Source organism: Paroedura picta, chromosome 4 (assembly GCF_049243985.1).
Source record: "Paroedura picta isolate Pp20150507F chromosome 4, Ppicta_v3.0, whole genome shotgun sequence".
In the NCBI taxonomy this organism is placed as follows: Eukaryota; Metazoa; Chordata; class Lepidosauria; order Squamata; family Gekkonidae; genus Paroedura; species Paroedura picta.
In genome coordinates this window covers 140,426,802-140,439,914 of record NC_135372.1, presented here as the reverse complement: position 1 = coordinate 140,439,914, position 13,113 = coordinate 140,426,802, and the positions used below count along the sequence as shown (strand labels likewise).

Below are 13,113 nucleotides of genomic sequence, written 5' to 3'. Positions count from 1 at the left end.
GCCAGCGGGGGTGACTTTGGGTCACTCACCGTTCTATCTGAGCTCTCTCAGCCTCACCTGCCCAACACAGGTGGGGAGAGGAAGGGAAGGTGATTGTGAGCTGCTTTGAGACTCCTTTGGGCAGTAAAAAGCAGGGAACAAAAAACAGCTCTCCTCCTCCTCCTCCTCCTCTTTCTTCTCTTCTTCTTCTTCCTCCTCCTTCTCTTCTTCTACCTCTTCTTCCTCCTCCACCTCCTTCCTTGAAAAACCCTACAAAAAAACCAGCTCTTCCTCCTCCTCCTCCCCCCTTGATAACCCTACCGGGTCACCATAAGTTCCCCGCAATTTGGGGACCCTTTCTACGACCAGCACCTTAAAGACCCCACGAGATTTCCCGGGTCTAAGTTTTCCAGAGCCCACGCTCCCTGCCTCAGAACCAGGGATTCTGTTTCGGAGGCAGGCAGCCAGGCACCAACTTCCTTCCCCAACTTTGCCAAAAGTTTGCAGAAGACTTTGAAGGTGGGCTAGCTTTGGTTGCCGTGCCCCCCCCCCTTTGAGTTCCCCCCTTTGATCCGTGCCGGGGGGGGGGGCGGGAGTGGGGGGAACATTGTGATCTTCGCCCAGGCAAAAGATGTGCATGCAATAATCTCTCCCGCCCCGGTGCTTGATCTTTGAATATTTAGATCCGGGAGGGGGAGATCTGGCCTGATCTCATCTCCGCTTCTTCACTTGGCCATGCGTCTCTCTCTCTCTCTCCCCCCCCCCCAGCTCTTGATGAAGAGGGGTCATCTTTCTTAACCACCCATGAACATTGTAAAGTACTTTCGCGGCCGCTCGGCTAAGCCAGGGCATCTGTCAGTCCCTTGCTTGTTGCTATTAGAAATTATGGGACTGTACCATAGGCAGGAAATGAGGAGGGGGGGATTAAGCGGTAACCTTCCCGGGTCCTTTCGCCTCGTCTGCATAAAAGAACCCTCCGAGCTATCCTGCATATTAATCAGGGTTCGGGTGTGGGGGGTGTTTTGGGGAGGGGGGGATATCCTTCGGGTCCTGTTCGGTAGAGGAGGGCATAGGGGAAAAAAGGGGGAAAGGACGGGGGGGGGGATCCCTCCTGTAAACATCTCCCCCCCTCCAACTGAAAAGTCCGCACCTCCATGGTCTCTCCTCCCCCCCCTCCCCTCCCGCTCTGTAGATTTATTTCACCTCGGAGAGTAAACAGATATATTGCAAGCCCAAAGGGTTGATGGGTAGGGTATTTACAAAGAGGGGGGGAAATAAGCCAACGCGCCCCCCCCCCGCCTCCTCCTCCTCCCCCTCCCCCCCAGCCATTCCCATTAATGAGAGCGATCATTAAGTGAGACGCCGGTTTCGCCAGCTGCAAAAAAAGAGAGAGAGAGAGAGAGAGACAGAGTTCACGATTGAAAAAGACTTGGCGATTTAATTGAAAGCTACAATAACCTTCCTCCACGCATGTTCCGGGGGTAAGGAAGCACGGGGGGGGGCGCTCAGCAAGAGCCTTCTCCTCTCTCTCTCTCTCTCTCTCTCCCCCCCCTCTTCCCCCCCGTCCCTCTCCAATCTCTCTTCTCCACCTTCCAACTCAACCTCTCTCTCTCTCTCTCTCTCTCTCTCTCTCTCCTCCCCCCCCCCCCAATGTAAATTTCTTGCTCGCCTTCCGTGATGTCATGTTGAAAACGGACAGACAATAGGCTGCGAGCGAAAGGTAAGGAGAACGTTCCGTGGGGTTTTTTATTTTATTGGGGGGGGGGGGCGGAATGATTAGCCAGGAGGATAATATATATATATATATATATATATATATATAATTTTGCTGACAAAAGGCAGAGAAAAGCTGATTGCAACTGCAACAATCTTGATTATTATAATATTATTATTTTATTATTATTATTATTATGGATGCAAGTGTATGCATCGCGTTTGTTCCGGAAAGGTGGGGAAAGAATGTTTGGAAAAAGGAAAATACGATCTGGGTGTCCGCAGGGGTCGTTTTATTCGCCGGGCGTTGGAGCGGTTGTGTGTTTGGGGGGTGGGGGGTGGCTTTATTTGGTTATTTGTGCATTTATTTATCGCCGGGTTTGCTCCGCGGTCGTCTCGTTGGCTGATTTATTTCAGTTTTTGTTATTTTTCCTAGTGAGGCTTCGGGCTGGAACAGAAAAAAAAAAGACGAGGGGGAGGGAAAGGGGGAGGAATAGCTGGATTTTTAAAGGGGGGGGTCGGTAGCCGGATCCGACTGAGAAAGTTTCTCGGTCTCCCAACACACACACAGAGACACTTTTAAAAGATTATTCCCGGTCCGTTCGGATAGCCGGAGCTGGTTTCCACACTTAATGTAATCTCTCCTAAAGGGAGAAAAGAGAGTTGGGTCTGGTCAACAGCCCAGAGCGTCTCGTTCCGGCGGCCTTCGGACTGGCTCGGGCAGCGGGGTCGCTGTCCAGGGTGCTGAAACTCAGGCCGGAGCTTTCCGGAGGAAGTTGAATCTCTCCTCTGTTTTATTTTATTTTATTTTATTTTTGTCTTTTCTGGCCTGTTTGTGGGAATCCAAAGGAGAGCAAGAAACTGATTTCAAACAAACATTATTTCCTCCTCTTTCTTCTATTTGCTATTTTCCCCCCACCCCAGCATCAATGATAGGATTCACAGTTCTTACATAGATTAATTATTCTGTCCATGTTTTTATTATTATTATTTATATTTTAGTGAAGTTGGTGAAAGAGCGGCCTGCTTGAAACGGAAGGTTTTTGAAAAGTAGCTAATGTTTTAGAAATAAGTTACTTTGCTTGAAAACAACAACAGCCCTCTAGATATGTGTTTGCCAGTTCTGCTAGCTTGAGTTCACTTCACACATAAATTGAGATTATTTACGACATATTTGAAGGCTAGGGACAAAAGGGAGCTTGCTCTTCTCCCCCTTTCTCCCATTTTTTTAAAAAACTGTGTTTTATTGTTTTGGTTGCATGGGATTATTTGAGCAGACTATTTATATACAGCCTTATATCCTTCCTTCCTTCCTTCCTTCCTTCCTTCCTTCCTTCCTTCCTTCCTTCCTTCCTTCCTTCCTTCCTTCCTTCCTTCCTTCCTTCCTTCCTTCCTTCCTTCCTTCCTTCCTTCCTTCTCTCCATTGGAAGAAAGTATTTCATAGACAGAACTCTTCTCTCTGTCCCCCCCCCCCCCAACCCACCTGCACAGTGGCTTTGCTTTACACGTGTCTATCTCAGTCTCGAAGGGTTTGAGGGATGCTGGGATTTAACCAGAGACTTTATGAAGGGAGAAGGCTGAGCTCTGGGTTTTTATTGACAAACAAAAGAGCGGATTAATCCACTAAAACTAGCAAGGGAAAGCCTTTGTTTGACTTCAAAGCCATCCCGTTGGTTTGCCCAAGAAAGCTCTATTGTTGTCGGGAAGGATTGTTGATTTGTGTGTGTGTGTGTGTGTGTGTGTGTGTGTGTGTGTGCTTCTGTGTGTGGTCAGGTTTGTGCCATTTGGCCTGGAGGATGGAGCAGCCAGTCAGAACTGGGCACCTCATTTTCTAGGACAGCCGTTTCCCACTTTGCAAGGGGAAAGGGGAGGGGGCACCCAGCATCAACACGGTGCCTTGATTGTGTAGTGTTGCATGCTCTCCCCTCATTTGCCTGGGACTCCTTGAAGACCCAGTTCATATGAAGTCCTCCTCCTTTCCCCAAACTGCTCTCACCCTCTCTTTGGGTCATCTGTTCTCATTATCAGCTGATCCCATATGTCCACTTTAATTAATGGCAGACAAAAGAAGAAGTAGAGAGGGGGGGGTTGGGTTAGGTTAGGTTGTTGGAATTAAAGTTTCAGCCTTGTTTGGACTGCGGTGGGAGTTGGAGAAAATGGGGGGCAAAGATTGCAGGGAGTTTGCTCGGCGTCTCCACTGCATGCATTCGACTGGGGGTTCTTAATAACGTACATATTGCCCAGCTGCTACCCCGAGGGTTCCACAGCTTTGTTTATCGGAGCTTTGCGAGAGAAAACAAGGCCGTTGCGTGCCGTTCCAGTTCCCCTTGATATGTGCAAATGTACGCATGCTCCAAGGACTTTCATCCAGGTGGCAAAGTAGCCTCTTCATCTCCCGGCCAGTTGACGAACCTTCTTAGTTCCTTTTAGTAGCCCCCCTTAGGCTTCTCTGGGCTGCTGGTAACTTACTCGGAATACCGATATTGTAATGCCGGAGAGAAAGAGAGAGAGGGAGAGAGGAAATAAATATTCGTCACAAAGTCCCTGGCTGGAAAAGGAACGAGTCAAGTTCTGAGAATAGGAACGTCTGTTCACCCCAGAGGAACTCTAGGCTGCTTTTTATATTTTTGCCGAAGATTTGCTAATCAACTCTAGACCTATATTTAGATGGGTATAAATAGCACCCTCCATACGGAGCCTGGCTGCATCATCTAGGGAGAAACCAAGAAGGGTTTATAGTTTCCTTTCCTTTCCCTCGCTGTCCCATTAACGCTTGACGCTGGGCTCCAAGACCGCATCATGCGCTTCCCTCCCCTCGCACGGCGGAACAAGATTCGACTTGTAGGGAAACTTAAGGAAAAGTTGGGCATCAGGACTTTTTTTTCCCCTCGACTGTTGGAGAGATTTGAAAAGCAGGGCCTGGGAGTTTGAGAACCTTGATGGGAGTTAGATTCAGGGCAGGCCAAGAGAAGGAAATTTCTGCCCTCTGTATAACTAACATGCAGAACTTGTGAGCCACCAGTGTACGGTTGGCTGCTAGCTTGGGGGTGGAAAGAGCACCGAGCATTGCAACATACCCAGCAGAAACATGCACAGATCTCATGCTCTACGTCAGTGGCTCTCCAGATGTCATAGAATCATAGAATCATAGAGTTGGAAGGGGCCATACAGGCCATCTAGTCCAACCCCCTGCTCAACGCAGGATTAGCCCTAAGGATCCTAAAGCATCCAAGAAAAGTGTGTATCCAACCTTTGCTTGAAGACTTCCAGTGAGGGGGAGCTCACTACCTCCTGTCCATGGCCTGCAATTGCTCATAGGAATTATAGTCCATGAACATCTGGAGAACCACTGCTCCAGGGCCCACCCCTGCTCTGTGTGGTGGCTGCACATGGGTGTCTCCTTCCAGCTGGTGAGTAGGTGTGCTGGACAACATTCAGTGTTGGACATGCTTAGCCAGTGGATGGTAGAAGGTAGGGAGAAGCACCGTCAGGCCACAGAAGGCTTATGATGTCCCTGTAGTGGTTTCAAGACAAGAGGGAAGCAGAGGTGGCTTGTCATTCTCTGCCTCTGCGTCCCAGCCCTGTCTTCCTGGGTGGCCTCCCATCCATGTATTCCTCAGGGCCAACTGGGCTTAACTTCCAAGGTCTGATGTGGTTCTGTGTGAAGAAGTCATAGTGGACTTATGGCAACCAAGTAGGTCAGGCTTTCTCTACCAAGGTTTCACGAAACCCTGGGGTTTCTTGACTGCCCTGGAAGGGTTTCCCAAATGGGTGGGAATTCATTCGTTTTTAATATATTTATTTTAAAAAATATATGTATTGTGATACGACAATATATGGTCATGTTGACCTGCCTCCCTCTCCCAAAATGGCCAGTGATGGGCCCAGAGGGGGTTGGAAAGGGAAGGGGACCCAATAAAAAGGTGAGAAAGGCTGACATAGGGTTTGTGAGGCTAGAGGCAGAGGGAAGTGTCGTTCCTCATTGCCTGCCTCTGTGCAGTGATGGTGGACCTCTTTGGTGGTCTCCCATCCAAATTGTAACTAGAGCAGACCTTGCTTAGCTTCTGAGCACTGATGAGAATGGTTGGCCTGGGTCATCCAGGTCAGGACACTCCTCGCTCTGATAGACTTAGAAGGGGATTAAAGACCTTCAGGGGGGCAATGAAGTTCTACTTGGCTGCTAGGAGGTGAACACAAAGGAGGTGAACGCTAAGGTTCAGTCATGGAATGGGCTGCTTCAAGTGGTGGGGAGCTCCCCCTCACTGGCCGTCTTCAATCAGTGGCTGGACAGATCCTTCTCCTGGGTGCTTTGGGCTGATCCTGCACTGAGCAGGGGGTTGGACTAGATGGCCTGTGTGGCCCCTTCCCACTCTAGGATTCTGGGAGTCTAGTTCAGCAGTGGAATGGGCTGCCTAAGGAGGTGGGGAGCTCCCCCTCACTGATGGTCTTCAAGCAGGGGCTGGGCAGATCCTTCTCCTGGATGCTTGAGGCTGATCTTGCATTGGGCAGGGGGTGGGACCAGATGGCCTGCATGGCCCCTTCCCACTCTAGGCTTTTGTGAGTCTAGTTCAGCAGTGAAATAGGCTGCCTAAGGTGGTGGGGAGCTCCCCCTCACTGGCGGTCTTCAAGCAGCGGCTGGACAGATCCTTCTCCTGGATGCTTGAGGCTGATCCTGCACTGAGCAGGGGGTGGGACTAGATGGCCTATATGCTCCCCCTTCCAACACTATGATTCTCTGATTCTATCCACTGACTAGTCCAAGTTAGGACCTTGAAACCTCTGAATGTCAGTTGCCATGGGGGAGGAGCTGGAGAAGCACAAGGTTTTGGCCACCACATTCCAGCTGGGAACATTTCAAGGCCTTTGATCTTGTGGGCCAATCCAGTAAGATGCTTCCAATGTTCTTATAATATATCCCAGTCCTGACGTCATTGGCCTCAAGTCTCCTTAGGAAGACATTTCATGAGTCACCTTTTGATGGAGAGTTGTCCAAATGCACAACATCCCTCAGCCAACCCCTCATCGCAGTCCCAACAAGATTCTGTCCCACTAGGTCATGACCACAAAATTTAGAACCCAGGTCTGGGTGATGCCAGAAAGAATGCAACAGGCAGGGAGGACTAGCTCACTGAGTTCGGTGGGCTCCTGTCTGGTGTTGATACTACAGCGACGGGTTCTTGAAAACCTAGTTGGTCCTCAAAGAAAGATGTAGGCAACCTGGAACATGTCCAGAGGAGGCCTGCAAAGATGATGAAGGGTTTGGAGAGCAAGTCGTATGTGGAAACGTTGAGGGAGCTTGGTCTGTTTAGCCTGGAGAGAAGGCGACTAAGAAGTGATATGATAAATATCTTCAAATACTTGAAGGGCCGTCATAGAGAAGATGGAGCAGAGTTGTTTTCTGTTGCCCCAGAGGATCATACCAGAACCAGTGGGATAGAATTAATTCAGTATAATTTTCAGCTAAACATCCGGAAGAAGTTCCTTACAGTGAGAGTGGTTCCTCAGTGAAGCAGGCTTCCTCAGGAGGTGGTGTGTTCTCCTTCTTTGGACGTTTCAAAGCAGAGGCTAGAGAGTCATCTGACAGAAATGCTGATTTTATAAACTTAGGCAGATTGTGAGTGGGTGGGCAGGAAGGGATGTGCCAGCATTTGTCTCTTGTGGCCCTTCCTTGCCTACCCAGGGAATTGCTGATCGCCACTGTGGGATGGTAGGTGAATTTCCTCCAGGCCAAGCTGGATTCTGGAGATCGCTTGGGTATGAAATTGGAGTCACCGTGGATGGACAGGTAGTTGTGAGTTCCAGCATAGTGCAGAGGGTTGGACTAGATGACCCTGGAGGTCCCTTCCAACTCCGTGATTCTCTGACTCTGTGTGTCCCTGCCTCCATGCGAGTGGAGCGGCAAGGAAAACAAGAGAGGAGACAGCTCATGATGCTCTTTGCACCAGCCCTCGGGATGATTAATTATGAATAGTAGCTCACGATGCGATAGAAGAGAGATGAGGTCAGCTTCGATGGGAGGACTTCCGCTTAACTGGGTCAGGGATCAGGCCGAGGCGCCTGCTTCCTCTTCCGAGCGGCTTTTCGGGAGACCTCTCGGAAGCCATCCGGCGCAGACTTTTTTGCCGCTTTCCGAAAACCACATGTCTGCCGGCGTATGATATTCCCGGCGTAGCCTCGCCTCGCCTCCGGGTTCATCGGACGCTTCCTGCCGCTGTTAAACCATCCTCTAATCTCCCGCAAAGGTTCTCCAGTAACCTTTTATCTGCTCAGCAGCCCTTCCGGGGGAGAAACCGGACCAAAACATTCTGTAGAGAAATCACAAAGGCAGCTATTGCAAGTGCAGCACTCATGCGGATTCCTGCCAGGCGGAAGAAATATCTTTTATTCCCCTGGGAAGTAGCTGCCTTTTATTCCCCTCCCCCCTTCCTGGCAGGGCAGAACATAGAAATACTCTCTCTCTCTGTCTCTCTCTGTCTCTGTCTGTCTCTGTCTGTCTCTGTCTCTGACTGTCTGTCTGTCTCTGTCTGTCTCTGTCTGTCTGTCTGTCTGTCTGTCTCTCTCTCTCTGTGTCTCTCTCTCTCTGTCTCTCTCTGTCTCTCTCTCCTTCTTTCCTTTCCTGTTAAGGTCTGAGGCTCAAATCCTGGCCTGGCATTCGAACCCAGGCCTCTCTACCCTGTAGTTGTCCCTCCAGAGGAACAGGTTGGCCACTGTGTGAGACAGGAAGCTAGACTAGATGGGCCACTGGTTTATCCAACAGGGCTCTTCTGATGTTCTTAGGAAGGCCTCGGCCTCTCTGCCCTGTTGTTGGCCCTCCAGAGGAACTGGCTGGCCCCTGTGTGAAATGGGATGCTGGACTAGATGGACCACTGGCCTGATCCAGCAGCCCATTACTGGCTACTTTGGTATATGATACCAAGCCTAAAAGGGCAGCTGTGTTAGTCTTTTGCAGCAGGCTCCAAACCGAATGCAGGCGGACATGACTTAAACTGCTTTGTGACTCATTCTGATGCTGCTGGTCTCATCGAAAGGTCCAGAGCAGATGGGAGCGGTCCACTATGAGCTTTCTGCATGAGCCAGGATCTCATCTCCCAGTATTGGGACCATGCTGGCATAGGCATTTCCTCTGACAGCATAGCAAGGAGCGGTATTCAGAGTCAGTGTGCTTGTGCTGGTTTGTGTTTTCAATATACTGAATTGATCCTTCTTCAGATCCTCACTCGGCCATGAAGCCTAGCCTACCTCGCACGGTTGTTGTGCCCCGGAACTTCTGGTGTTCCTCCGACTGTAAGATACTTTGAGATTCCTTTGCATGGTGAAAACCAGGGTATAAAAAACACCTTCATTCAGCTGTGAAGCCTAGCCTACCTTGCATGATTGTTGTGAAGGTAAAATGGAGGACCACTGAAAGCTGTTTTTCCACAAGCTGGTTGTGTGTTCATCTGTTGGAAACTTTTATTAGCTGCCTGTGATTCTGTGAAGGTTCAAGGGGGTGGCAGGTGACAGTGGATGAGCGATAGGGTTGTGGGTCTCCTGCCTAATGCAAGGGGTTGGACTAGATGACCCAGAGGGTCCCTTCCATGATTCAATGAGGAGATAGTCCTTCTAATTGTCTAATGCCAAACCATGGCATTAGTAATGTTTGGGCATGACCATTATTCTGGTGCTCTGCCATCTGGGTCAATAGTTCGTGACAATCACATGGGAGGGAGTGAATGGAGGGAGAGGAGTACTCCAGTGACGCATAATTGGCAGGAAGGGTTGCTCATCAGCAGTGCTGCAAATGAGTCTTGCTAGCAATGAGGAGGCGCGCCGAAAAGTCTCTGTTTCCAATGTGATTGCAGCAGTCATGTTGCCAGTTCTCTGGCTTGGGGAAGGCATTCGTTTGGATTCTGGAGCATGTCCAGAGGAGGCCAACAAAGATGGTGAGGGGTTTGGAGATGTATGAGGAAAGGTTGGGGGAGCTTGGTCTGTTTAGCCTGGAGGGGAGAGGATTGAGAGGGGATCTGATCACCATCTTCAAGTATTTAAAAGGGTGCCATGTAGAGGACGGAGCAGAGTTGTTCTCTCTCGCTCCGGAGGGACAGACCAGAACAAATGGGATGAAATTAATTCAAAAGAAATTCTGTTGAAACATCCTGACAGTTAGAGCGGTTCCTCAGTGAAGAGGCTTCCTCGGGAGGTGGTGGGTTCTCCATCTTTGGAAATTTTTAAACAGAGGCTTGGATAGCCATCTGATGGAGACTGATTCTGTGGAGGCTCAAGGGGGTGGCAGGTGACAGTGGACGAGCGAGAGGGTTGTGAGTGTCCTGCATAATGCAAGGGGTTGGACTAGATGACCCAGGAGGTCCCTTCCAACTCTATGATTCTATGAACTGAAATGAGCTCAGCGTCTTGTTTTGGGCTCTGGAGTGAACCTGTCACCAGTGTAGTTGCAGTAGTAGATCTAGAATAAAAGATATCATGAAGAGAGAGGCTGTCCCGCAGAAGTATGCATACTGCTCCTGTTGACAGGGCCAAAGACACTTGTGGCAGCTTAAAAGTTTTGCAAAAGTCTTGGGGCATGCGCATTTGCAAGCCCAGCATCGGTGCAGGGGACTCTTAAGCGTGGCACAATAAATTTGTTCCCCTCTGTGATACCCGCTCGTCTCTTTGTCATGCTGAAGCGCTCGCCTCACTTTCATTCGTTCAGGTGAAAAGCTGCTACCTGGGGATTTTCTGGGGAACAAGCCTGCGCTACGTATTGGAGCTCTCTGCCACATCATGGCTTTGAAGCTCTGCAAAGCCATACAGTTGCCGCTGACTGGCTCATAGCTCACACACACGGGTGCGGGGGGGGGGAATGTCAAAACTCCAATGTAATTGCCGCGATCTGATTTCTCTGTCGCTTCAGTTCAACGGAAAGAACTTGGGATCCCCCAAACATTTCAAAGCTGGCAACACCGTCTTGATCGTAGGTAAATTTCTGTGGGGGTTTTTCATCTCTCCTGGAAATCTATAAGTGAGAGATACTGACCCACCTGGACTTGAAGAAGAAGAAGAAGAGTTGGAGTTTATACCTCACTCTGGAGTAGTGGCTAGGAGTGTGGACTTCTAATCTGGCAAGCCGGGTTTGATTCCGAACTCCCCCACATGCAGCCAGCTGGGTGACCTTGGGATTGCCACGGCACTGATAAAGCTGTTCTGAACGAGCAGGAATATCAGCGCTCTCTCACCCACCTCACAGGGTGTCTGTTATGGGGAGAGGAAAGGGAAGGCGAATGTAAGCCGCTTTGAGACTCCGGTTAGGGGAAAGTGGCATATAAGTACCAACTTCAGTAATATCAGGGCTCTCTCAGCCTCACTTCCCTCACAGGGTGTCTGTTGTGGGGAGAGGAAAGGGAAGGCGACTGTAAGCCGCTTTGAGACTCCTTCGGGTAGAGAAAAGTGGCATATGAGAACCAACTCTTTTTCTTCTTCAGTAATCTCAGGGGGTCTCTCAGCCTCACCTCCCTCACAGGGTGTCTGTTGTGGGGAGAGAAGGTGACTGTAATCCACTTTGAGACTCCTTTGGGTAGAGAAAAACAGCATATAAGAACCAACTCTTCTTCTTCTTTTCACTACCTGAAGGAGGCTCGAAGTGGCTTACAAACGCCATTCCCTTCCTCTCCCCACAACAGACATCCTGTGAGGTAGGTGGGGGTTGAGAGAGCTCTGACACAACTGCTCTGTGAAAACTGCTCTAACAAGACTGTGACTAGCTGAAGTTCGCCCAACTTGACTGAATGTGGAGGAGTTGGGAATCAAGCTCTCCAGATGAGAAACCACTCTTCTTAACCCCTACACCAAGTGGGCTCTGGGGGGAAACAATCGAGGCAATCCCTACAAAGCTTGGCATCCTGTGAAGAGTTTTGCTCTGGGAATGGACTACAGGAACTGTCCAGCACTGGAGGGAGCTGTCCTTCTCCAAATAGTGCTGAAGTCCAAGTTTCTTCAGGAATGGATGGCAGAAATAGTGAGCCTCGCTCCTGGGTTTTTAATAGCACGTTCACCAGTTGAAATCAGCAGCTCTGGGCCAGCTAATGTCTGTTAGTTGAAGGCACAGAAGAAGGGCTTCCTTAAGAAGAGGTTTGAAAAAGAGTTGGTTCTTATATGCCACTTTTCTCTACCCAAAGGAGTCTCAAAGCGGCTTAAGGTCGCCTTCCCTATCCTCTCCCCACAACAGACACCCTGTGAGATGGGTGAGGCTGAGAGAGCCCTGAGATTACTGAAGAAGAAGAAGAGTTGGTTCTTATATGCTGCTTTTCCCTACCCAAAGGAGTCTCAAAGCGGCTTCCAATCGCTTTCCCTTTCCTTTCCCCACAACAGACACCCTGTGAGGGAGGGGAGGCTGAGAGAGCCCTGATATCACTGCTTGGTCATGACAAAGCAAACCAAATCTCATCTTGGGTGAGTTTCACATAAGCCTCTTTGTGTCCCGTGATTCATGAGAAGAGCCCTGTATAAGTATGCCGAATAAATCAATAAAACTGGATAATTAGGATGGGCAATGGCCACTTGGTCGAAATAGTGGCAGGTTTCTATCACATATGAATTCAGTGGGGTTGCCATGTTGGTCTGACAAAGCTTGAGTCCAGTGGATCCTTTGAGGCAAAAAAAATTAATAATAATAATAATATAATGATTTAATAATAATAGGAGGAGAAAAGCAGAAGAAGAGTTGGTTTGCCAAAAGGAGTCTCAAAGCGGCTTACAATCTACTTCCCTTTCCTCTCCCCACAACAGACACCCTGTGAGGGAGGGGAGGCTGACAGAGCCCTGAGATTACTGAAGAAGAAGAAGAGTTGGTTCTTACACGCCACTTTTCTCTACCTGAAGGAGTCTCAAAGCGGCTTCCAGACACCTTCCCTTTCCTCTCCCCTCAAAAGACACCCTGTGAGGTGGGTGAGGCTGAGAGAGCCCTGAGATTCCTTCTCGGTCAGGACAGCTTTATCAGCGCCTTGGGGAGCCCAAGGCCACCCAACTGGCTGCATGTGGGGGAGCGGGGAATCAAACCCAGCTCGCCAAATTAGAAGCCCACACTCCTAACCACTACACCAAGCTGGCTCTCAACAGTTGCTTCCCAGAATAAAAGCCCTTTGTTCTACCCTGGGTGAGTTTGCAGAACTACAAGGCTCTGTAGAGAGGAGAAACAACCCCCTCCCCACCCCCACCTCCCTGAATATCTCTTTATTCACTGCATTGATCATTCACTTTATCCCCTTAAAGCCTGGGTGGGTAAGCAAGCAGCCTTATAAAAAGGAGATGGCCACGTAAAAATAGAAAAGCATGAAACAATGCGTTTAAAATATACGAGCACGCATTTGAAAAACCTACTGCCGTAATAAAGACTTGTTTATCTCCCACCACCGAATGCGTCCCTCTACAGAAATCATCTTCCTTTGC

At 49.5% G+C, this 13,113-nt stretch overlaps 1 protein-coding gene across 12 annotated transcripts in view; it reads left to right on the top strand.

Moving 5' to 3' along the window:
* The window catches only part of MYT1 (myelin transcription factor 1), a 183,901-nt gene that overhangs the window by 13,066 nt on the left and 157,722 nt on the right, over positions 1–13,113 (top strand). Inside the window, exons 1-2 of one of the 12 annotated variants that reach the window (XM_077335864.1) lie at positions 1,337–1,460; positions 1,679–1,699. The exons of 9 other annotated variants lie outside the window; for them this stretch is intronic. The gene's annotated coding sequence lies outside the window, so the exon portion shown is untranslated. Of the gene's footprint in view, positions 1–1,323; positions 1,461–1,581; positions 1,700–13,113 lie in introns of those variants that run through there. 2 more of the 12 variants (XM_077335865.1, XM_077335863.1) reach the window with 2 other exon arrangements.